We start from the raw sequence: 26,525 nt of genomic DNA on the forward strand, positions 1-26,525 counted from the left end.
CGAGATTGAGCAGAATCTTCATAGGGTTTTGGGAATATTCATACACTCTAGACCATTCTAGAAGATTCCCACCTCTTATCCTCTCCTATGAGCTCGAAATTGGATAGGGAATGAATCAAATAACCTCCTATCCTCTCATCCCTTCCTCCATGGAAACTAACTCCCAAATTGGAAAGCCATTCAATGCCCAATTTATGACAAAACCACCTCCATTTCCCTATAAATTGAGCACTTATCATAGTGATCAAGGGATGGAGTTTGAGAATTTGTATGGAGATACTATTGGTTTGAGGTTTAAGATCTTAATAAAGTATTGTTATGCTGCCAGAGTGTTGTTCTTTTGATGTGATGAAGGATGGAACTCAAGTTGGATGCGTGACATGGGATCAGACTTATTTGGTTGTAACTCTTCCTTCTACTTAATAAAGTTGTTTACACATTTTCCCATATTCTTATATTGGTGTATGATGATTATATGTGTAAACTCTTTCAATTCCATTTGTGTATAGTAGATAGATCTCTTTCTTTGATTGGTTTTTGTCCTCTGTTTATGATTGCAGGTATTGATCGAGCGGATTCAGTTCGAGAAGAAGCAATGAGAGCTATTCAAAGGAGACAAAGGGAAGAAAATGGTAGCAAGTAGGTCCCTTGTCTTATTTATCTTCTATAAGAAAAGGTTGAATTCTTTAATTTTGTTTTTCTAAGTGTAGCCACCCACTTAGGGAAGTTGTGTTTATCCGTAGATGCAAAATTCCAAATAACAAATTGGCGACTCCACTGGGGAACGAGTATCATTTTGGGTAATTTATCCTCATCATAGTACACCCTAGTAGACTTTACTTTCTTTCATTGATCTTATTTCAGTCTTTTTGAAGTGGTTTTGGTCAAAAAATTGAGGTTAGATGTCTTTTGATTGGCCTCTCTGGCACCAGCATAGGCTTGGTCAGGGGACAGTGCTCTGCAGAGCACCCTTGGCTTAGAGATAGTGCTCTGCAGTGCAGTTACTCCCACTCTGACCTGCGTTGATCCTCCTTAAGCTTAAAAACCCATCTTTGGCTTGGATTTTTCCAATTTTGCTTCTGAAGTTGTTTGTTTAAAGGTTAATGTTTCTATGGTTCTGAAATCAACTTGTATCTCTTCTCCTAGTCCTACTTTGACCTTGATTTTTTAGTGTTTCTTAAGATTTTTCTTTATCATTATCAATTCATTATCAAAGTTAGTTTATATCAATTAGTCTTTTCTGAAAAGGAAGTGTCGTAAAGTCTTCATTTCTTTAAAAAAGAAATTGTCGTAAAGTCTTCATTTCTTGTGAAAATTATTGATTGATTGTTTGTGCATCTAGTTCCTTTTTGTTCATCTAAACACTAAAGGGACTGAAAAGAAAAAAATTCATTTTGCATGTTGTAGTTTGTGAATTCTTGATATGAATAGCTAGGGAAATTGCATTAGGTGTGCTCTTTTCTCTTTGTCAAAGATCTGATTGCTCTATCCCTTACTAGCTATGGTTTTCATTGTTAATTGAATGAAAGAATGTTTCTCATGTTAGTTGCATTCTAGGAATTGCAAACATACATCACATGGTGAACCTTGAAAGACAAATTCTTAAGAAGATCAACTTAAAAGTTATCTCAATTAACCTAATGGAGAATTGTAACTTAACGCATAACATTTAGAGGTCTAGGCTAGAGACGTGTTCCAGCGTCGTTAAACATAGCAACTATCGCTAACTTGTCTATGATACATTCCGAGTGTGATACCTCATTCCACATACGTAAGTATATCGTAGCTTGTCCATGTACCTTAGGGTATATAGGGCGGAGTTACAATACGTAAAGTATAAAGGAATGCTCTCACTGTGTGATTTCGCAAATTAGAAAGTGCTAACACGGATTGGGCCTCCATGTACTTTCGGGTATATATGGGAGGACTACATTAGGTTGCTATCCATCCTTAGGTAACCGAGTCAGATGCCTTGTACATTATGATACACCGAACACAACATTCTGGTAGATAGCCTACACGTATGTTAAGTCCTTGGTTTACTGAGGCAGTATATTGCAGTTCACAGTTACTTGGTAATCCTTTTGCCTAGATTATCCTTCTTTTGTTTTGTTATGTTATTTTGATTAAAATAAAATTAATTGATAGTACATAACATCCTCCACGTCACTCCTTAGTTTATCTTAGGTTGAGACGTATGGAAACAACTCTAGAGTACACTAATCAAGCAATTCCTTTTGATGGGAATCCTAGTCCTTTTCCTCCTTTCGGAAATATTGGTTTTCCTTATATGGCTACATTGCCCCTTCTGGGATTTACCATTGGCTTGCCAGTATGGTTGTTTTCAACCTCCTTGGTTCAAAATGCCATGATTTCTCCACAACTGAGTACTCCAACTGGAAAAAATCAACCTCCAATTGATCCTAAAGTTGACCCTTTGCCTTCTTCCTCCCTTTCTTCCTCTTATCCTGGTGAAAGTATTGACACTAGTAAACAAGTGGCTAAGAAGAAGAAGAAATAGAAGAAGAAGAAATGGAAGAAGAAGAAGAAGAAGACAACCAAGAAACCATTGCTTTGAATGCAACTTCTGATGTGAAACCATCCCATAAGCCTCACAAAGTTCGATATCCAAGCAAAATTTGTACGGGAGACCATCTTCTTCAAAATTGTTCTGGTATTCCTCATATCTTAGAAGAATGGTCTTCTCGTTCACATCATCCTGTGTCATCAACTTCTGGAGATCATGCTGGTGACACACCATCAACTAGTGGTAGTAAAGTTCATGGAAAGAAGGGTAAAGTTAAGTTCCCCTGTATGTTACGTGAAGGGAATCACCCCATTCACCTTTGTCCCTATCTGGATGAAGCCAAAAAAGTGTTGGATAACCATCCTGTTTCTCCACAGCAACTTCCATTTGGTTACAGGAGACTCTCCCTTAATCCTTCACTAGTTGATAAAGTGACTGACCCAAATCAACCATCGGCCAAACCCACTCTCTCTGAATGTGAATCCCATGGGTGTATACCTGACCCATCTCAGGTTGAGGTAACAGTTGACCTAATTTCACCTTCAGTTAATCATACCTTTCCCGTAGAGAGTGAGTATGATACCACTCAAGTTCTTTTCACATATTTAGATTCCAATGAGCTTGGAGGAAACCCTCCTATTCCATCAAGACAAGAGGAAAATCCTCCCATTCTTGTAACTCAAGGGGGTAATTCTCCCGTTCTTATGGTACCCCCTCCAAGTAGTCTAGTCACTTCCTTTGACTGGAATTGACTGGCAGGATGTTGTCTTCCTTCTTATGTGCCTTTCAAGATCATAGTACAAGTTTATAATATGATTGTATCTGGCACTATTATATATGAAGGTGCATCTGTGGGTATCCTTTCCTCCACTGCTTGGAAAGTGCTCGATTCACCGCCAATTATGCTTATTACCCAGAATCTATTGGCTTTTAATAGAGGAACCAGTCAACCATTTGGGATCCTTCCTCAGTTTCCTACTACTTTGGGAGGAAAAATTGTTTATCTCAATGTTATGGTAGTCCCAGACCCTTTAGATTACAATTTACTTCTTGGGTGTGACTATGTTTATGACATGGGGGCTATTGTTTCAACACTCTTTTGAGTGATCTGTTTTCCACATGAAGTTAGAATTGTCACCATTGACCAGCTTTCATTTTCCGGTCCAAATATGGCTTCCAGTGAACCATCTACCCTAAATATTCCTTTTGTCCCAATGGTATATTCCCTGCCACGGGTCAATTATGTGGCAACCCATTCCATGCCTACATCAACTGACGATCAATTCCATGATGTTGTACATTATGTACTAGGGGCATTGGAACCAGATCTCTCTAATGGATTCCTTGTTGCGGATCCCTTCCAGAGCATTGTTCTCCCATCAGATAAGAACCTCTTGGAATTCATGAACTCTTATGGGTCGTGATTAAGGAATATGAGGATAGGTCCTGGTCTTGTGTCAACCTCGTTAAAGAATGAAACAAGGAATATGAGCATAGTTCCTTGTCTTGTGTCAAGCTCATTAAAAAATGAAACAAGGAATATGAGCATAGTTCCTTGTCTTGTGTCAAGCTCGTTAAAAAATGAAATAAGGAATATGAGCATAGTTCCTTGTCTTGTGCCAACCTCGTTAAAAAATGAAACAAGGAATATGAGGATAGTTCTTTGTCTTCTGTCAAGCTCGTTAAAAAATGAAATAAGGAATATGAGGATAGTTATTTTACTGTGTCAACCTCATTAAAAAATGAAATAGGTCCCAAAGCATAGTTCCTTGTCTTGTGTCAAGCTCGTTAAAAAATGAAACAAGGAATCTGAGTAGAGTTCCTTGTCTTGGGTCAAGCTCATTAAAAAATGAAACAAGGTCCCCTAGAGAAAAGTTCCAATTCGAGTCTTTGATTAGATCTCATAAAATCCCAGTCGAGTCTTTCACTTAATCTCGAAAATGAACCTTCATTCCATCCACCTGATAGCCACGAGTAGTCTACTTAGGTGAATGCAATGAAGCTTGGGGGACATGCACCTAGAATTGAGTCATCATGCTGGGGGCATGTAAACAAATCTCAAGCATAGTTTTTTGTTTCAAGCTTGTGTAAACATGAAACTAAATTCAAGCATAGTTTTTCGTTTCAAGCTTGTGTAAACATGAAACTGAATTCAAACATAGTTTTTCGTTTCAAGCTTGTATAAACATGAAATGAATCCAAGCATAGATCCCTATGGTTCAAGCTCGTGTAAAAATGAACCCATTTCCATTTTGACCCTTGTGATTGCCATTCTATTAACCTCTTCTGTCAGATGACCCTTGGTTTTTCTCCTTCCATCATCACTATCTGCTTGGCCAATCATACGCTTTCACTTTGTTGTTTTACCCTTTTTTGAGGAATAGTTGCAATGAGTGGTCTTATTAGCCAGCCTCTTCACATAAATCAACATGTTTTGAGAAGTTCCAACATCATCGGAACCAGTTGCTATCCTAGACACCACTCGTTCCTCAAAGCAGAGTCCTCTTTAAGCTCTTTTCAGACTCTCGAAATATGAAAAGATTGTCGAGCGCTTGTCCTTTTCATATCGTTAACGGATTGGAAATGACATCTAGACAATATAAGTTTAACCCTTTTCCGGACTGAGATAGATTATTTACGAAAAAGGAATATGTTGATCGAACATGGTCAATAGGTTCTCTCTCATATTATTTTATGCTTTTACGAACTTGAGAGACAAATCTACGAAAAATAACTTGTGGAGTTTTATTTTTGTCCCTTTTCAAACTATCTAAACATGAAAAGGACTGAGTTATCATTGTCATTAAACTCATTAAAACATCAAATAGTGACAAACTTGTCCATCATGACAAGACCGAGTTTCACCTTCGCTAGACTCGTTAAAACATCACATAGCGATGGATTCACTCGAAGGGTGGAATTATACAACAAGCATATGTTATCCTCCTCAAGCTTGATAAAAATAATGAGGTACTGGGCAGCAATGACTGGGGAAAATGGGAAATGGGGTAAACCACTTTAAGGTATCAGGTCGCTCTTGAACATGACACTTTCACTTCATCTCTGTGACTACTTGGGTTGGGTTATCTACTTGATGGTTATCATACCTATGGTCTATCATACCATACATTACTTTGGTTTTGGGTCAATGCTGCCAATTCACTCAGTGTCGCCGACATGTTCAAGAGAAGTCACTCAGTTAAATTCATCCTTTGCAATACTCATAAACCTTCATTTTCATGACCGACATTCCTAAACCTTATGTCGTCAGTCACATTTCGTCTCCAAAAATCATTACACTCGTTTTGTGTTGTTGATGTGGGATACATCAAGGCCCTCCTGCGACAAGTTGCTTCTTGTCGACATCAGCACATTATCCAAGAAGTTGACTTAGAAACACCCTTCCAGTACCTTGAGGCTTGCATACATCAATAGCAAGTTTCTCACTTCTGGCAATAGGTTGACATCACTGGACTTCAACCGAAAGACTTTGTATGGTGTTCGAAATCAAAATATCCATTCACACCATCCAGAATGTACTGCAGTACCTTAAGAATCATTATCATTATTGGTGATCTCTCTCACGTCTGTTAACGGCTTACATCATTGGCTAATAATCAGATGGTGTCTTCCCATGTTCGACTTTAGATCACATATTCACATGGTTAGACTCGTACTGTTATAGACATATTTGGGCACTGCAACCCCAATCACATATGTCCACAAACCAAGGGTTTCTAAACCCCTAAAAGTGTTGTTTCATACCCTAAAGGATCAAGGTCAACTGATTACATCATTTCTTAGAATTTCTCCCTAAAAAACTGCTCATAACTGGTCAAAACTGGACCATACAGATTGCTCAATGCTGAGGGTATGATGCATCTCACCTATTACACACAAAGGGTGTGATGCATACTAAAGATCCCTTCTGTAGGGTGTGATGAGCAAGAGCAGACAAATGGCAGAGGTAGTTTGCTAGGTGGAAACCCAGAGAATCTTCTAGAGACTACTCATATGACACTTGCCTCTTTGAATTTGCCCAGGGATGAGTAAGAGATCATGAAATCTCCAAGTGGAACCAAGAACTATCAGTGAAATGACACTAATCAAAATCCCAGAAGCTGACTCACCCCCCTGCAAATATCTATATATGGATCCCTCATTCTAGAGATCTAGAGGCTGGAATTTTGTAATTTGTAAGGAAGTGTCGTTGGTTTCTCTTTGAGACATTGTATTGTTGGGTGATCTAGCTTTTCATGAGGTGAAGAGGGCTTTCATGCTGGGAGGATGCCACTGGATCAAACAGCTGGGTTGTAATCCTATCTTCTACTACTTCTATCAATAAATATATTTGAGTTTTCCTCCATATGCTTGTATATCTCTGAATCTTGTATTTGTGTACGCATTTGTATGGTTAATGTACATCTGATTCTACATTGTTTATGGTTATGGATCTCTATGCTTTGATGGTATTTTGTTGCTTTGACTCTACAGGTGTTCTTTGAAGCGGGAGAAGTGAGAAAGCAGTGGTGAAAGCTCTGTCAAGGGAGAGAGGAAACAACCAAGGAGCCAAGTGAAAGACTGAGGTTGGTGCTCTCTGCTTCTCTCTCATCTATCTCTCATAAAGGAAAACACAAGTTACTTTGAATTGTTTGTTTCTAAGATAGCTACCCGTATTAGTGGGACTAGTAGATCTGAGTAGACACTAGTTTTCCTGGAAACAAAATGGTGACTCCGCTAGGGAGTGAATAGTTTGTTTGTTTGTTACTGTTGTTTGCTTTATAAACTACAGACGGAGCCTGAAGTTAAGCCAGCTAGCCTTCGAACTGCTTTTGCTATGCAACTACAAAGTAGATCAATGCTACTTCAGTCAATCTCCGGGTTGGTTTATGAACTAAACATCTGACTTGCAAACATCCTAAGAGCCCTGGTGGTAGCTCAATAACCTCATTAGATCAGCCCCTATACTTTGTGTTTACTGCCTATCATAAGCTCAGCCTAAATCCCTGAACTTAGCTACAAACTGTGGGTGAAAACCAAGCTTAGTCTCGTCCCTGGACCATCGCACTGTCTCTCATTGGCAGTCTGGATGCATCGCACCTCCCATGTGTTGCAGGTGAGATGCATCCCTGTTTCCCTTAAGGACAAGTGCGATGATTGAGTGAGACTATTTTTGCCTCCAGATTTTGGTTTTTTCTTTGTTGTTTTCAGCTCTATTCAGTAGTTTTGTTGTCTATGATTAGTATATCACTGTTGAAGCTTTCTTCATTTACATTATTCAGCCTCCATTGATAAGTAATTGTGAATGTTTTTTATGTATTTTTCATCATTTACAGTCCTCCTTTGCAAATAGTAGCTTAATCGAATTGTCGTCTTTTGATTCGAAAGTGTCGCAACTGTCGTTTTTAGTCAAGAAAAGAGTGTCGTAAAGTCTTCCTCTTTTAGATAGTAGATTACACTTTTGCCATTGTATTTCATTTAAATTATCAATTCTTTGAAGTGCCAAAAACAGTTTTCCATTCGAAAGTGAAAGTGTCGTCTTAGTCTTCCTTTCGTTTTTGAGAAGAAATTGCTAAAGTATCTCTTTGAAGAAAAGTAATTCAGATCTGTACTTGGTTTTCTTTTTGTCATTCTCACATTAAGAAAGCGGAAAAACAAATACATGCATGTGCATTTGCATTTAAATTACATGCAGAAATTGATTTAAGAAAAGTGCATTTAGTGTGTGCTCTCTGCTCTATGTTGAAATAATCTTTCTCTTCTTTCCTTAGTAGCTATGATTTTCATTGATAAAAGAAAATAAACGACTATTTATCATCTTAGATTGCATATTTAGGAATTGTATGTCTACATCACGCAGTGAACCTTGAAAGGCAAACTTCTTAAGAAAGATAAACTATAAAATAAACCTCAACGAACATAAAAATGCTTTGGAACCTAACGCACAACATCTCGAAGTCTAGGCTACAGACGTATTCTGACGTCGTAAAGCCTGGTAATTATCATTTTCATCGTAGGTTGGGTGATTCCTCCTCTTTAATACGACAAGTGCTAGTACGAACTTGTGCTCCCACGTACCGTCGAGTATATATTGGGAGACCACAATAGGCAGATATCCTTTATCCCTAGGAAGCCGTGTCTGCTGCCCTATCGATCGCAATGCACTGAACACAACATTCAGGAAGATTGACTGCCATACATAAAGTCCTTGATAATTTCTCTATAATTTACCACTGAGGTGTATATTTCAATTTTGCGATTGGTTTGGTAATCCCTCTATCTAGATTTCCAGAGTAGTCACTTTCGTTCGTTTTCAAACTCCTTAAAAGAAAAGGTCCATCTGAGCACTTGTCACTTCAGGCTCATTAAAAATCGAAGGTTACTAGAGTCATCTTTAGCTTTTTCTCGACTCTTAAAAATTGGAAAAGCAAGTTGTGTCAAAGCATCATAAAATTCATTTAATTCGGAATAACATTTTTCCCTTTTAATTTTGAGTTGATTAAGTAATCCACAATCGTGGAAGAAACTCAATCAAAACCCTGTTGTTCGCGAAGACTAATGATTCAACTGTCTTTGACTCTGGAAATGAAACCATTCTGGGCCAAGTGATCTCATTTAACTGGGTCAAAGTCTCCTGGTTTATTTGAAACTTGTGTTTCAACATCATCAGAGACTCCGGTTACTCCAATTATTTCTGGCACCCCTGCCTCTACAGAGGAAGTTCCGCAGTTACAAGAGGACATTAGAACTGATCATGGTGTAACGGTAAACACTTATATTCCTGAACCAGCTCCATCTAGGGCTGAGTCGGAAGGTGTCACCCCTCCAGCATTTGTCACTGCAGATTCTATACCTTCTTCGGCACCAGAAATATTTTACGAACCTGACGGTCTACCTCTTCCACCTGGACTGATTGCTATAGAAGAGATTGTGGAGGATCTTCCACCCAGTACCCCATTTCTTTTTGGAACTGGGATGCACCTATATCCATCTACTACAGAAGTTAGTCACCCTTCATTGCAAGTTCCTGTCAAATTGCTAGGAAATCTTTTGGATAGACTCGATATGTCTAAACAACCATCGACATCTAGGACTGTGTCATCTTATATGGCAACAACAGAACCTCCTACCTCTACTTCGAAAATGTTCGTTGATATACGATCTGTCCCAACTAGTTCTCAATCGCTAGATGGAGTCCACCCAGGGACTGTTTCGACAACATGGTCTGTTCCCATTTGTTCATCCGAAATCTTATCTGGAATTTCTTATGTTGAGACTTAGCAAATTGATCCTTCACATCAGTATCAATTTGGGCAGTCTAGTCTCCAAAGACAAATTTACCCTTTTAACACTGGGTTGCAGCCATATGCGGGGTAGTATGCCTTTTCATTGTTCCCTATGGGAGAGCAACCATATGAGAGTTCACAACAAAATTTGGGTCAAGCTGGAATTTCATCCAGTGGTTGGGTGCCAATACTGCCTCAACAGCCAAGAGTTGTATATTCAATACAACCAAAACAACCTATGTAGAACATTCCCACTACACTGGCTATTGTGATGGCGTCGCAAGTACAAGCGTTGCCTGTTGTATGTCAACCTCAAGTCTCTTAGGTCGTAATACAACAACCTCTTGTCTCCACAACTCAATCACAACCGCCGATTAGTGGCTCCTTAACTGAAGCGACTCAGGCTCAAATGGGTACTATCACCCCTCATCTTGGTTAAACATCCAATATTGGACAACAACAAATGGTCTCACAACCATGGCTGGTGCAATATCAACAACCGCAATTCTAGCAAGCTTACCGAGGACCTGAGCAACAAAGATTTGTGGGAAATGGGCAGCCGTATATTCAAAATGGTTACCAGAAATCATATTATAATGGTTATGCCCATCAACCTTATCAAAGTTATCAGCATCAAATACATTATGCTGGTATGGAAAGACCCACTGCTCAGGCGATCCTATCTTATCCTAGGTATGCTTCGCCAAACTTGAATCAACAGTTGCCTTTTGTAGCAACTTTAGAATTACCAAATCTAAATCGACTAACAAATGATCCAATTGCTTATGCCCCTTGGTGGCTAGCGATTCCTCATAAACTTCCGTCAGATATTCCTAAATTTAATGGCAATCCAGGCGAAGATCCGTCAAATCATGTAATGACCTTTCATTTGTGGTGTTTGTCCAATACCCTCAATGATGATTCGATTAGACTTCGCAATTTTTCAGCGAACGCTAACTGGTCCAGCAACGAAATGGTACATCGAATTGCCTAGAGCTTCATTTGATAACTTCAGCGCCCTCGCCACCACTTTTTTAACCCATTTTCAGTTACCCATACGGTACGAAATAGGAACATAGCTCCTTACCAATTATAAATAGACAACAGCCACTCACATATCTGATCATATTCATGAGTGGCAATGTCGTCGTCGAATGGTAAAGACATATGTTCCTGATCAGCTTCTAGCTGAATGGTTTATTAATTCATTATTACCTTCTATTACAGAAGATGTGGCCAAAGGAGGAGTTGTCACTAAAGAGCAATTCATTGCTCGTGCGCAATATCTAGACTTGATCTATACTTAGTCTGGCATGCTCTATGACAAAATTCTTGATGCTCCTAGACTAGAATTTTTTGTTCCTCCTCCTCCTAAATCGAACAGGGACTCTCATGCTGGTGATGGCGTGATTGGTACCTCAAGTACACAAACAACAAAGGCCCCATTTGGTAAAGCCCTTGCAGTTTCCAGTAAAAAGGCAAATGACAAACTTCCTACCTTGGAGGTTAATGCCGTGTCATCCGACAAAGGCAAAGAACCGAAGCAACCAGGGGGCAAGAAGAAAGGGAAAAACAAAAAGAAGAAATAGGAAGATTCGACTCCTGAAAAATCTTTTGAGAACCCTGCTGGGAAACAGAAACCTCATTATCCATGTTTAATATGTAACAATGAACATTTCACGAGAGATTGTCCACATCGAGCTGAGGTTGTGAAATTTTTAAAAACTTCAACTACATCAGCGGTGTTGACTGATCCGTTTCCAAACCCAGAAACTAACCTGGTTGCTATAGATCATGCTTCCAAATCCCAAGTGCTTATGCTATCCATCTCGAAACAGCAAAATGATGCTTTGATATTGACAAGGAATAAAGATTATGGGAATCCACAGTCGTCGAACAACAAGGCTACAGATCAACCCAGTAGTTCGACAACAACTTCAACAGAAGTTGTTCCACCCATCATTCCTGAATTAACTATAAAGCCGCCTAAGGGAGTAGTACATAAATCAACATTTAATCCTCGTGCTCGAGCAGCACAGAATTATAATATAGTGGAGGATCTGGCTCAATCGCCATCCGCTATGTCGACACTTGAAGTACTGCAAAATTGCCCCTCCCAAAATCAGGCTTTGTTATCAGCAATAGGTGGGATTGATCCAGCGAATTCCAATCTTGTGGCCTTTAATTATAAAGGATACGAACCTTAGTTACCAGCTCAACTCACTTTCCTCGTACAGGTAAAAGCCCTCAACAAAACTATTCATCGAACAATCATTGATGAGGGGGCATCTACCTGCATTATGTCAATGAGTTGCTGGAAAACTTTAGGCTCACCACCCTTGTCACGATCATCAACGACGTTAAAAGCGTTCGATGGAAAGACATACACACCATATGGGATATTAAGCAACTTGCAAGTTGAACTGGGGGGCAAGATAGTATAAATTGAAGTCGAGGTCATTGATGGAAACCTTGACTACAATATCTTACTGGGCAGGCCCTGGATTTATGCTATTGCTGCCATTGTGTCAACGTATTTTAGAAAGATTGCATTTCCCTTCCAAGGAGGAATTACAATCGTTGACCAACAGACCTTTCTCCCCAATCGTTCACAAGTTACGGGAAGCATTACAATGATCCATGGAAGCTCTCAATCACTTCAAAATGTCGGAGTAGGCCTCCTAAAAGACCCTGCCTTAATGGGTACTTTTGCCCTCCTGCCTCCAAGTAATCTGGCGGAAGTGGCCATAGTGGAAACCTGTCATATGATATCTTCTACATCATCAAATATTAAGAAGAACTCTAACCATTTTGATACTATGGGTCACCGAGGACAGTTCTTATCTTGTGTCGACCTCGTTACAAAATGAAACAAGGGTTATGAGGATAGTTCTTTTACTGTGTCAACCTCATTAAAAAATGAAACAACTCCCTTTCCAAATCAAGTCTTTGATTACAATCTCATAAAATCCAAGTCGAGTCTTTCAAAGATCTTGAAGGTAAAACTTCATTCCAACCACCGCGTTGAATGCAATGAAGCTTGGGGGGCATGCACCTCAATTTGCCTCATTATGTTGGGGGCATGCGAACTTATAACAAGCATAGTTTTTTCGTTTTAAGCTCGTGTAAACATGAAACCAAAGACGAGCAATGTTTTCGCAAAGTTCAAGCTCATTAAAAAATAAACCTAGCAATGAGCAATGTTACCGCAGGGTTCAAGCTCATTAAAAAATAAACCTGCCACGAGCATGTTTTTGCGAAGTTCAAGCTCGTTAAAAAATAAACCTAGCGCTGAGCATAGTTTCTTCAAATTCAAGCTCATTAAAAAATGAATCCAACCTCGGTAAATAACCTTTATGATTCCATTCTATCTGCCTTTCGAACCTTGGTTGTGTTCTTTCCATCACCTCCATCCGTTTGGTTGATCATACGCTTCCACTTGATTCTTTACCCTTTTGAGGAACAGCTGCGACGAGTGATTCTATTAGCCACCCTCTTTACACTGCCATGTTTTGAGAAGTTCCAAACTTACCTGGAACAAGTTGCTACCCGAAAACATCACTCGTTCCTCAAAAACCGAGTTTTCTTTAAACCCTTTTCAGACTCGGTAAATATGAAATATTGTCGAGCATTCCAGCTCGTTAAAGTGTTTGGAAATAATGAGTCTACTTTAAACTCTTTTCAAACTCGCTAAATATGAAAAGATTGCCGAGCAATTGGCCTCTCCATCTCGTTAAAGTGATTGGAAGTGCCATCCCTCTATATTTTAATCTTTTTGGACCTGAGGGATCATTACACAAAAAGATCGAGCGCTTGTCTTTTTCAGCTCGCTAAAGTGATCGGAAAAGTCATCCCTTTCGTGTTATTTTATACTTTTTCGAACTTAAGGGATTATACTACGAAAAAGGACTACTGGAGTTTCCTTTCCACCTCTTTTCAAACTCTCTAAAACTGAAAAGGACCGAGTTATCTTTGTCGTTAAACTCGTTAAAACAATAGTGACAAACTTGTCCATATGGAAAAGAGTGAGTTTCACTGTCGCTAGGCTCGCTAAAACATAGCGACAGGTTTGCCCGAAGGGCAAATTATAGAACAAGCATATGTTATCCTCCTCAAGCTTGACAAAAATAAAGATGTATTGGTCAACAATGACAGGGGAAAAAGGGAAGAAAACTTGAAGAACTTCATTGGTAGCAGGTCACTCTTGAACATGACACTTTCACTCCATCACCATGATTGAGTCGGGTTGGGTTATTCCATTCACCAGTCATATCACCATTAGTCCTCTGTACCATCCATTTTTGGGGTTAACGCTACCAATCCATTTCAGTGTTTCCGATATGTTCAAAAGAAGTCGCTCACAAAATTCACCAACCCAGCTAACGCCTCATCCACTGCAATGCCTTCACGCTCCATTCTTTCATGACCGCCACCCTGAACCTCATATCACCAGATCATTTTCACCTCCACAAAATCATTTGCTCTGTTTCATGTCGTAGATGTGGGATTCATTAAGACCCTCCTATGATGGGTCACTTCTTCTCGACATCAACTCATTATCCAAGAATTTGACTTAGGAACAACCCTTTCAGTACTTTGAAACTTGCATGCCTCAATGGCAAGTTTCTCACTTCCGGCGACTGGTTTACATCAATGGCCTTTGACCAAAAGATTTTGCGTGGTGTTCAAAATCGACTCATATATTCACACCATGTGAATTGTACTACAATACCTTGAGGGTCATTATCATTATTGGTGATTCCTCTCGCACCTGTTAAGAGTTTACATCATTGGTTGATAATCAGGCGATGTCTTTCCATGTTTGACACCAGAACATCTTTGGATCGACTTGTACATCGGGCGAAGATTGAATGAGTTTGAAGACCCCGGATCTAGTTTCATCGATCCGGGCTATGATATATTCAGGAAAATAAAGACATCAAATGTACTCCATAGCTGCATAGATGATCATCCAAGCTAAGGGATGATGGCTCTACCAGAATCATCAGTATGCCACACAGACGATTGTCTGTCCTACGTACATGAAAATGAATTTATAAAGGTGAGCATGGGAATGCCCACCTCAGATAGATCATGAAAATATTATGAAGATAATGTATTGTATGGTATCTTATTACAGGTCACCTTCCAGTTCGAAAAACCTCAGATCCTCATGATAAAGCATTTCACCCGACATCAGAAGATTTACGACCTCATGCTTTAGGGGGCAACTGTTATAGACATATTTGGGCACTACAACCCCAATCACATATGTCCATAACCAAGGGTTTCTAAACCCCTAAAAGTGTTGTTTCATACCCTAAAGGATCAAGGTCAACTGATTACATCATTTCCCAGAAGTTCTCCCTGAAAAACTGCTCAGAACTGGTCAAAACTGGACCATACAGACTGCTCAATGCTAAGGGTGTGATGCATCTCACCTGCTACACGCAAAGGGTGTGATGCATACTGAAAAGCCCTTCTGTAGGGTGCAATGAGCAAGAGCATATAAATGGCAGAGGCAGTTTTCTAGGTGGAAACCCAGAGAATCTTCTAGAAACTGCTCATATGACACTTGCCTCTCTGAATTCACCCAAGGATGAGTAAGAGATCATGAAATCTCCAAGTGGAACCAAGAACTATTAGTGAAATGACACTAATCAAAATGCCAGAAGCTGACTCACCCCCTTGCAAATATCTATATATGGATCCCTTATCCTAGAGATCCAGAGGTTGGAATTTTATAATTTGTAAGGAAGTGCTGTTGGTTTCTCTTTGAGACATTGTATTGTTGGGTGATCTAGCTTTTCATGAGGTGAAGAGGGCTTTCATGCTAGGAGGATGGCACTGGATCAGACAGCTGGGTTGTAATCCTCTCTTCTACTACTTCTATCAATAAATCTATTTGAGTTTCCTCCATATGCTTGTATATCTCTGAATCTTGTATTTGTGTATGCATCTGTATGGCTAATGTACATCTGATTCTACATTGTTTATGGTTATAGATCTCTATGCTTTGATGGTATTTTGCTGCTTTGACTCTACAGGTGTTCTTTGAAGCGGGACAAGTGAGAAAGGAGTGGCGAAAGCTCTATCAAGGGAGAGAGGAAACAAGCAAGGAGCCAAGCGAAAGACTGAGGTTGGTGCTCTCTGCGTCTCTCTCATCTATCTCTCATAAAGGAAAACACAAGTTACTTTGAATTGTTTGTTTCTAAGATAGCTACCCGTCTTAGTGGGACCAGCAGATCTGAGTAGACACTAGTTTTCCTGGAAACATGTACTTGAGAGACCGATTGGACGATATAGAAGACCGTGGATCTAGTTTCATCTATCCGAGCTGCGATCTGAGGAGAGTACTAAATCATCTATACGATGGCTTTACACAGATGGTCATCCTATCATGGGTCTATATCTATAGACAACTATCTAATTTATGTACATGTAATGAAAATTTTATATGTTGAGCATGGGTATGCCTTCCCTCAGCGATTCATGAAAAATCCAAAATATCATGATATTATGTATTGTAATTGACGCAGGTCACCATCCACTTCAAAACCTCCTCATCACATTGTAAAGCATATCACTCGACATTATCATTTTCAACTTCATGCTTTATGGGGCAACTATTATAGGTCTATTTTGGCACATCACTCCCAACATTCAGATCGGTAATTTTAGGGCTCATGAAACCCTAATTCAGTTGCCACATGCCCTAAACAAGTCACCACATTGAATGCCTTCATTCCTGAGAGTTTAATGGCATAAAGCCTCCCTGAAATGACTCCTTGAGGGGCTAGCATAGCCTTGGTCAGGGGTAATTGTGCTGCATAGCACTTAGGCCCATTCAAGCCTGCTCTACAGAGCACCTAGGCCCACTTTGACCTGCGTTGGGCAAGATTGAGAAAAATCTTCATAAGGGTTCTGGGAATATTCCTACACTCTAGACCATTCTAGAAGATTCCCACCTCTTAGCCTCTCCTATGAGCTCACAATTGGATAGGGAATGAATCAAATAACCTCCTATCCTCTCATCCCTTCCTCCATGGAAACTAACTCCAAAATTGGAAAGCCATTTAATGCCCAATTTATGACAAAACCTCCATTTCCCTATAAATTGAGCACTCATCATAGTGATCAAGGGATGGAATTTGAGAATTTGTATGGAGATATTGTTGGTTTGAGGTTTGAGATCATAAGAAATTATTGTTGTGCTGCCAGAGTGTTGTGCTTTTGATGTGATGAAGGATGGAAGTCAAGTTGGATGAGTGACATGGGATCAGACTTCTTTGGTTGTAACTCTTCCTTCTACTTAAGAAAGTTGTTTACACCTTTTCCCATATTCTTGTCTTTATGTATGATGATTATATGTGTAAATTATTTCGATTCCATTCGCTTATAATAGATAGATCTCTTGCCTTGATTGGTTTTTGTCCTCTGTTTATGATTGTAGGTAGTGATCGAGCGGATTTAGTTCAAGAAGAAGCGATGGGGGCTATTCAAAGGAGACAAAGGGAAGCGAAATATAACAAGTAGGTACCTTGTCTTATTTATCTTCTATAGGAAAAGGTTAAACTCTTTAATTCTATTATTCTAAGTGTAGCTACCCAGTTAGGGAAGTTGTGTTTATCTGTAGATGAAAAATTCCACATAACAGCAGCTCCACATCATTTTAGACCCCCCATGAGTGAAACCAGAAACCACAAACCACTCATTGCCCCCTCCGAAAAGATGATTCCATTGCTCCCAATACCGCTTACCTGACCATTGCACTCCCACCATCCACCTTCCGCCACCTCATCCATTCGTTAAACACCATCAAATCATATTCATTCCCTCCAGAATTCACCCATTAAGCATTTAATTGGCTTAGCCGTTAATTCAATAGACCCGCACCACCAATGGAAAACCAAAATTCCTATATAAACCTCTTTCCTCTCTATGAACAGGTTACTGAATTCATGTTGGATCACTGTTAATTGATTTTATTATAGGTTGCTCACCAAATCCTGACATTGTCAATCGCCAGCGACACTCTCTGCCTAATCATTCCTTGCTTATTCCTTTTGTTCCTGTCTCTAGAACCTTCTATCTTCCTGTGAATTGTCTCCTCCCAATCCAATTTGCACTCTTAGCCATAACCAACATGCCTCCAAAGGACAAAGGACCAGAGGAAATTTTCAATCCTCTAATTTATCCTCCTATAGATATTCACCATGTCCCTATGGCTGACAGAGACTACAAAATTCACAAGACACTCTATGAGCTTGAACTCTTCGAGATGTACTGCTAGCTCGAAGATAGATATATTAATAAATTAGATGATATCCAGCCGTGGAAGTCAAACCTACCTCACTACATATTTCCTCGTACCCACAACACCCCTGATTTCATTAGGAAATGTCATGTCTCATACTTGCCAAGCCAAAGGGCCATAGTCACCCCCATTGGAGAATTTTTGTTTACCATAACCCCTCAAGCCATTGATCAAATGATGCAAGCCCCCACAGTAAACAATGCTACTCCATTTTCTTATGAAGCTCTAGTTGAAATATACCAGAAATTAGACTTTGCTAAGGAGCCCAAACTCTTGAATTATTCTTGACACAAGATGCTACATTACCAAAGAAAAATCCTCCTTATGCCTCCTCCATATTCCCTGAGAGAGACAAGAAAATTATTATTGTCATTTCCTACCTCCTTGGCTACTACTCTGATCAATGGGTAGATGAGGCCATTATATCATTTTTATCCTTCTTCTCTGCTGATGCTAAGCCCTCAATTGTGTTCAATTTCATCCATTTCTTCAAGAGTCTATTCATCAACAACTGGTTAAGTTTCCAACATAGGAGGTATTCAAATATGCCTCTGTCTTAGTCTACATGTTCCTGTACTTCTAGGGGGACACCATGAGCGTGTCATTGCAAAATCTAGATGAGAAGGGAAACCAACAGTCAGTCATTTTATGGACTACTCTGGTTATGAAAGAGCAGAAAGAGTACACTTACAAACAATTTAGTGAGATGTTTGTTCACCCAGCCATAGGTCTCCTAAGTAGCAAAACTAAACCAAGAATCAATGAAGATATGAAAAGGGCGTTGCAGCTGTCAGAACAAGTTTAGACAAGGGACTGGTACTGTATGAAAATTATACAGAAATAAGGATTTTTGAATGTGAGTTCCCACCTTATAAGCTGCCAAAATTCCTCCAATGAGTATTTTTTCCTTGGAGTACATCACGTAGATGATCAACATGAATGAAATCCACTTTGTTGCTGCCAAGAAAAAGTCCCAGTTTAAGATAAAAACACAGGTTGGCTCTTTCATTTGCAATAGCAGGGTAGCAGGGGAAGAGGAAGATAAGATTTTGAAGGAAATGCAATTCACTCTCAGTTTTACATGGTCTTATGATCCATTAGGGGTCATTTCTAAACTAAGGATAGAAATGAAGTCTACTCCCTATTTTCACACACCCAGGCCAGAAATAGAAAAGAACAAGAATCAGCTACACTGGGTCAAGAACGCCTTATAGGAGGCAGAAGATCATTAGGTCTCCTCATCAATAGTGCAGACTCCATCCATGCAGGAGAAGACAACTAAGAGGAGTAGAGAGGAAGAGTCCCCTTTGGGGACTGATATTTTCAGTAAGGGGTTTAGAGTTATGTATAGAAAGAAGGCTAAGCTTAGTTCTAGACTAAGCCCTACCAAAGATTCAGAGTAGCAGACTATCATCACCACCAATGAACCACTTCTTTCTTCATTAGTGGGTGATCAGTCTACAAAGTCTCCTACTACCTCTTCAGCTTCACAAGAGTAGCAACAAATAATGCAGACATGTATATCTACTTCAGGTGAGGCAGAGAAGAGCATAATGGATATCTTCAAGGAAATAAAAGTTAGAAATGAAGTCTTGAATATTAACACTTACAAACAATTCTGGAAGCAGACTTCTGGTATCCAAAGTAGGCTGTTATCAGCCTTTGACTTAGAAAAGGGGAAAATGCAGATGGAATTCCTTCGGGCACAAGTTCCTCAGCCCAAGGGAACATCAGACTACAAAAAGACATCTTTTTAGTTTGATGTCAAGGATATACATCCCATTGACCAAATGGATATGCATAAGCAAATGGGGGAAATGATTTTCTCTACTGTCACTAACATTGCCATGACTTTGTCCAAATTACAGGGTACACTAGAAAATGTCCAGTCACATCTAAAGATGGAGAAAGTTTCTGCTCTTGCCAAGATACCAAGATTAAAACCTTGGAATATTTGGTAATCAAACTGGGTCATGATCCTACAAACATCAATGTTGCAGAGGAGTTGATCAAAAAGAATAATTTAGATATAGCAGCATTGAGGAAGTAGTTAAAACTGCTAGCTACTGAAGATCCTCTAGCTAAGGATATTGCAGACACAGAGACTCAAAAGGAAGATATGATGAAACTCATAATGGAGCAGACTGAACAACTTAAGCAAATGGAGACAGAGATGGAGAAATTGATTAAGGAAAAGGAGAAAGATACTAAAAAGACTGCCCTTTTAGAAGCACTTCCTATCATAGTCATTCCTACAGCCATACCAGCTACAACAAGTACAGGAGATGCTACAAGCCAGTTGGCTAATGCAGTCCAAAATATGTCTCTTCAGACTGAGGAAATCAATAAATTGCATGATTAAGTGAAACTTTTGGAGGATCATCAAAGAAATCATAATTTTTTCATGTAGCAGAGCTTCAGAGAGCTAAAAATCAAATAGAAGCATGGAAGAAGTCAGCAGCTGAATCTTCTAATGGCTACACTCTAGGTAATGTCAAGGAAATCATATGGAACAACATCATTGAGGAGATGGATGAAATCTGGCCATGTATCCAAATCGTTTTTGAGCATAAGGAGTTGATGGAAAAGGAAAACTAGACAATTGTCAATATAAATGCTCAACTATGAGAGATGCTTGCTACATCGAACATCATTATAAAGTTTCTTAATTCTAAAAATAGGTATGAAATGGATGATCTAAGAGTGGATGGCAGGATTGAAACCATTTTGGAGGTAAAGAAAGTTCTGACCAAAAACAACTTAGTAGTGGAGTTGATAGAGAAGTGTCACACTCTTGAAGTTGCAGTCAACAATTTTTTCACAAGGATTGATGCATTGAACAAGAAGGGTCTGCCTTCACTGTTTGTGATCAATGATAAATTAATGACCAAGGAGGACTGCTTCAAGAAGCTTCAAGACATTGCCAGGGACAATACCAAGTCCTCCAACATCAAAGGTTCCATGACAGGCAGGGTGTTTTACGAAGCCATCAACAACATATTTTTATTCATCATGAGATAAAACATACTTTCACTGTAAAACCCACTTTTGCATGGTATACTGAGGTAGATGAAATCTACCGTAAGGTAAATAAGATAGCAATCCCATATTAAGAACGGTGGGAAAAGCTGTGTGAATTTCAGGATTAGAGTACATATCAGCTTTGCCAGCGCAACACCCGAATAGTGGCCACTCAGCAACAACTTTCCTTCAAAACAGGGCTAGATGTTTAGATTCATTCTTTTTGATCGAATTGCTTCCCTTTCTATTAGTTTTAAGTAATAATAAATGCCGTGTCACTCAGGAATTTATTGTAATATTTTGTATTTTGTTTAAATACTTCATTCTGTCGAAATATTTAGGGTTGCACCCTTGAACTAGTTAGCAAACAAATTTGTACTAAACTGGATCATTTTTTATATAATAAAAGATTCTAGATTTACTTCATATGGCTTGTCTCTTAGTGAGTTATTTTCATTGTGTTTTCCATTATGTATTCCTCATATAATTTATTTCTTTTATAGTCATCCGATTGAAAATTTAATTGAATCTTAGTTTCATTTTGAATCCTCTGTGAAGTTGTAATTTAATTAAGAGATTAATTTACACGACTATCTGTTATTGTGAATTCCTCTTTGAACTTAAATTGCACTAGATTTCTGAAATGACTTAATTATATTTTTTTGATTAAGAAAACACAATTTTCTTAATTTCTTCTTATAAATGGTCAAATACTCTGTCTGAATATTAAATCATTTATACTTCTTTATATTCTACTTATCCATCCCACTTAAAATCAAAATAACCATATGTATTTAAAGAACAACCTTTTGTCATATTAAGAATTTGTCTAAGTTTAAAGCATCTGCTTAAAATCAGTTCAATGGTCCTCCAAACCATTAAAATCAACAAAACATTTTAGATGCTTTGGAATAACCCATTGACCTTATGTTATCTCAAAGGACAACACCAGACTAGCGTCATTGCCGTGGACTGAAGAACTGAAAGTTAAGTTTTCCCTTAGGCAACAATTTTCCCTTTCCTTTAAGGTAGATAAAGGATAAGGTTATATGTCAAAATCATTCACCTGGTGATTCCACTGGTCCAAGCTAGCTCCCTATAAGCATACAAGATCATGTTCTGATTCTGAGATTGTTAACCCTCTACCAGACCTAGAAAGACTCATCAGGGGAACCTCTTCAAGGAGAAGATGTAGAACACCTTCTTCTCCTTTAGCTTTATGTCCTGAAGACATTCCATCTATAGATCCCTTTTCATTTATACCCACCCATCCTGATTGGACTAAACTACCTCCTATGGTTTCTACACTTATTTCCAGAGGATTAGACCTTCCATCAACCTTTTTAATACAGTCACTTGAAACATATCAAGTTCCATCCATTCCTATCAAATCACCTTCATATGAGTAAGAATTGGGTTTGCATTTACCTGAATTCCAACCTCAAGATTTCATTAGTCCAACCTCTTATTCTATTCCATCATCCTCAACTAATTTTTAAGAGACATTTTATGTCTATTCGAATCCCTTATTTGAAATTAAGGAAGACTTCCCACCATGATTTTATAAATTGGTTATCAAAACCCCTTTCAAATCCTTAAATAGGTCTCCTCCCTCACCTCCACATATTAATACACCTACTGACTCATCTTCCTCTTCCTCGTCAACATCCACTCAGACACCCCATACTGCTCCTGCTGTTATGGCTTTTCGACTCATTGTGCAAGCTAGGTATGCTGCTCTAGTTCTCCCTACAAACATGGGAAATTTTCCTGATGTTTATCTAAAACATATCCCAAGGTTCAATGGAGAAACAGGTCCCTCATTAGAGGATCATGCATCAACCTTCCTAGATTTCGCTGACAATATGAATATAGAAGAGGAAAATGTTTATATGAGATTATTTATGTAATATTTAGAAGGAAATGTTAGGATCTGGTTTAGGTAGCTGAGAGCTGACTCTATTAGAACTTGGAATGAGCTCATAACAATCTTCAAAAATCAATGGGGGGTAAAGAAAGATCTTGTTTACTTCCTTACTGAATTTGAAGAATTAAAGAGAAACCCTGGTGAACCCGTTGCTGAATTCATCAAAATATTTAATAAACTCTATCATAAAATGCTCGATGATTGTAAACCACTAGAAGTAGTTGCAAAGGTCAGATTCTCCAAATCATTTGATGACAATTTTGCAGTCATGCTAGGGGAAAGAGTTTCTAATATATTAAAGGACATCCAGAAAAATTCTATAGAGGTAGAAGCCAATAGGTCAGCTTCTGGCAAGATCAAAGCTAAAGTAGAAAAAGATGAAAGAAAACTAAAGGCTAAGATTGATGATTAATCTTCCTCCAAATCTAAACTTGAAGATCAAAAATTGATGAAATTACATGTTTGCTTAGGAACCTTTCTAACAAGATTTCCAAAATTGAAACACAACCTAGAACTATTCAGCAAACTGCTGTCAGACCTCAAGCTCAAAATCAATTTAGAAGAACTCCTCAAATGTAAATTCTTCAGAAACTAGCTTCTGACCAAAACATTCAACCACCTTTGATGATTGATGATCAAGAGTCACAGGATAGAGGCCCTTTAATCACTGAAGATATCAATAATATTGATTCATCAACAGTACAAATGGCCATAGTTCCTTCATCCCCACCTCAGTCCTTTGAACAAGAACCAGGAGATGCTCAACTTTCAAAATACTTAGCATTCTCTGAATTTTTAATTGCAGAATTGAATAAAAGATATGATATAAGGCCTAAATCAGGTCCTGGTAGACCTCCAAAATCCACCACCATAATCGAACTTGCAATGAAAACCATTCAAACACAAACTTCAACACCTCAGACTATAGAGTCATCCACTGAAACCCTTTCATCTGACAAGACTATTTTGACCACTTTTAATATTGAAAAGGAATTGGAAAGGGTCACGATTCCTATACCTTTAGCTAAAATTTCCAAAAATCATGGTTGCAAAAATCAAGTGTCAAAATGGATACAGTCTTCTAGTGTAGATGTTGAGGGAGATGTTATTACTCTGCAGGATGAAAAACCCTTGGTTGTATTTGGCCCTAGTTCTGATATGATCGATGAAATTGTTCCACCATTTTATGTAACATTAAAATCTCATGATTTTCTTTTGTAAAACTGCATGTTGGATTCTGGAGCCTCTCATAACCTTATGCCAAAGGTAATTATGGATCAGCTTCAGTTACAAGTCACACATTCCTATCATGACCTTTACACCTTTGACTCAAGGAAAGTACCATGCCTAGGATTGATCAAAGATCTAGTTGTCACCTTAACTCAAATACCTGTCAAAAGTACAGTTTTAGACATAGTTTTCACTGATATTCCTGCCAAGTTTGGCATACTTCTATCTAGATCATGTTGTGATAAACTTAGAGGATCACTTCAGATGGACATGTCTTTTGCTACTATCCCGATCTATGGAGGCGAGCATTTAATGTTATATAGGGAAGTCAAATTCCTTCATACTGTTTGTAGGTCTAATCAAGAAAAAAACCACCCTATCTATGCAGTAGATCAAGATTTTGGTTGCTTTCACTTATCTTCAAAAAATGCATCAAACACTCAACTTACCATTGAAAAGATTGTTTCCCAGCCTAAAATTATAGAAACAGATATCTGGAAACTTTATTTTGATGGATCTTTCTCGAAAGAAGGAGCAGGAGTAGGAATTGTACTTATATCACCAAATAAAGAAAACATTACTCAGTCATGTAAACTTGAATTTGAGGTTACCAATAATGTGGCTAAGTATGAGGCTTTTGTTCTTGGTCTTGAGTTAGCTAGAAGTTTAAAGGTTCAAAAATTGAGTGTATTTTCTGATTCTGAGCTTATAGTGAACCAGGTTAGAAATCTGTGTCAAACTAAACACCCAAGGCTTAGGTCATACAAAAATGAAGCTTAGGACATAATTGAAAATTTCTTCCAAGCTTTTAACATAACTGCTATTCCGAGAGATGAAAACATCCATGTTAATTCACTAGCTATCTCAACAAGCTCTTTCAAAATTCCTGAGCTAGTATCATTAGAATACCAAATCCAAGTCAAGTATCAGCCATCAATTCCTGATAACCTTAAACACTAGCATATTTTCAAAGATGATGAAAATTTGAAATCTTTCCTTCAAGTTATTGATGAATTCTCAAATATGAAAATTGAAGGAGATCAAAAAGATATTCCAGAATTAAATCAGTGAAGTCCATAAACTTCATTCAGTCCTAAAATTCTTGATCATGATATTATCCAATTATCTAATAGTTTTATTCCTAAAGGATTAGTCCCATTGGAAAAATTATTTGATAATAATGATGTCTCTAAAAATACCTTGTTTCACTCACCTAAAGAAGAAATCGAAGAATGAAATATTGGGACTCTGGATGATGTGAGAAATATCAAATTGTCATCAACCTTACCTTCAAATGTAAAAACCAAATACTTGAATCTTCTTAAAAAATACAAAGATGTTTTTGCCTCATCTTATAATGAATTGAAAACTTATGACATATCTTTGATTGAGCATAAGATTCCTTTAAAACCATAAGCAAAACCTTTTCATTAAAAACTAAGAAGAATCAATCCCATACTACTGCCAACCATTGAGAAAGAACTTAAAAAGCTTCTTGATGCTCATATCATTGTGCCCTTAAGGTATTCTAATTGGGTAGCCAACCTAGTTCCTATTAGAAAGAAAATTGGTGAGATTAGGCTATGTGTAGATTTCCGAAATCTGAACAAATCATCCTTAAAGGATAACTATCCATTGCCTAAAATGGACCATCTACTCCAGAAAGTTTCAGGGGCTAATAGGATTTCCATGCTAGATGGATTTTCTAGTTATAACCAGATTATGGTAAGTGAAGCTGACCAAGATAAAATTGCCTTCACCACTCCTTGGGGTACATTTATGTATGCCAGAATGCCATTCGGGTTAACCAATGCTGGAGCTAATTTCCAGAGCGCTGTGGACCTCACATTTTTAGGTAAAACATTTGAATTTACTATCATTTATTTAAATGAATTAACTATTTTCTTTGATTCAGATAAAATTCATTTAAAACACTTGAGAAAGGTTTTTGACAGGTGTAGAAAATTTGGCATATCCATCAATCCGAAGAAATCTTTGTTTGTTGTGAAGGAAGAGAAATGACTAGGGCATATAATCTCGAAGGAGGGAGTTATAATTGACCCAAAGAGAGTTGCAGCTATTCAGAGCCTGTCTCTGCCAAAGAATAATAAATAGATATAAGCCTTCCTTGGAAGGATAAATTTTCTCAGAAGGTTCATCTCAAATTTTGCTAAGATAGTTAAAGATATAACATATATTCTTAAGAAAAATAATGAA

The sequence above is a fragment of the Pinus tabuliformis genome, chromosome 7 (assembly GCF_031772625.1).
Source record: "Pinus tabuliformis cultivar Carrire ecotype Pingquan chromosome 7, CPIR1, whole genome shotgun sequence".
NCBI lineage: Eukaryota > Viridiplantae > Streptophyta > Pinopsida > Pinales > Pinaceae > Pinus > Pinus tabuliformis.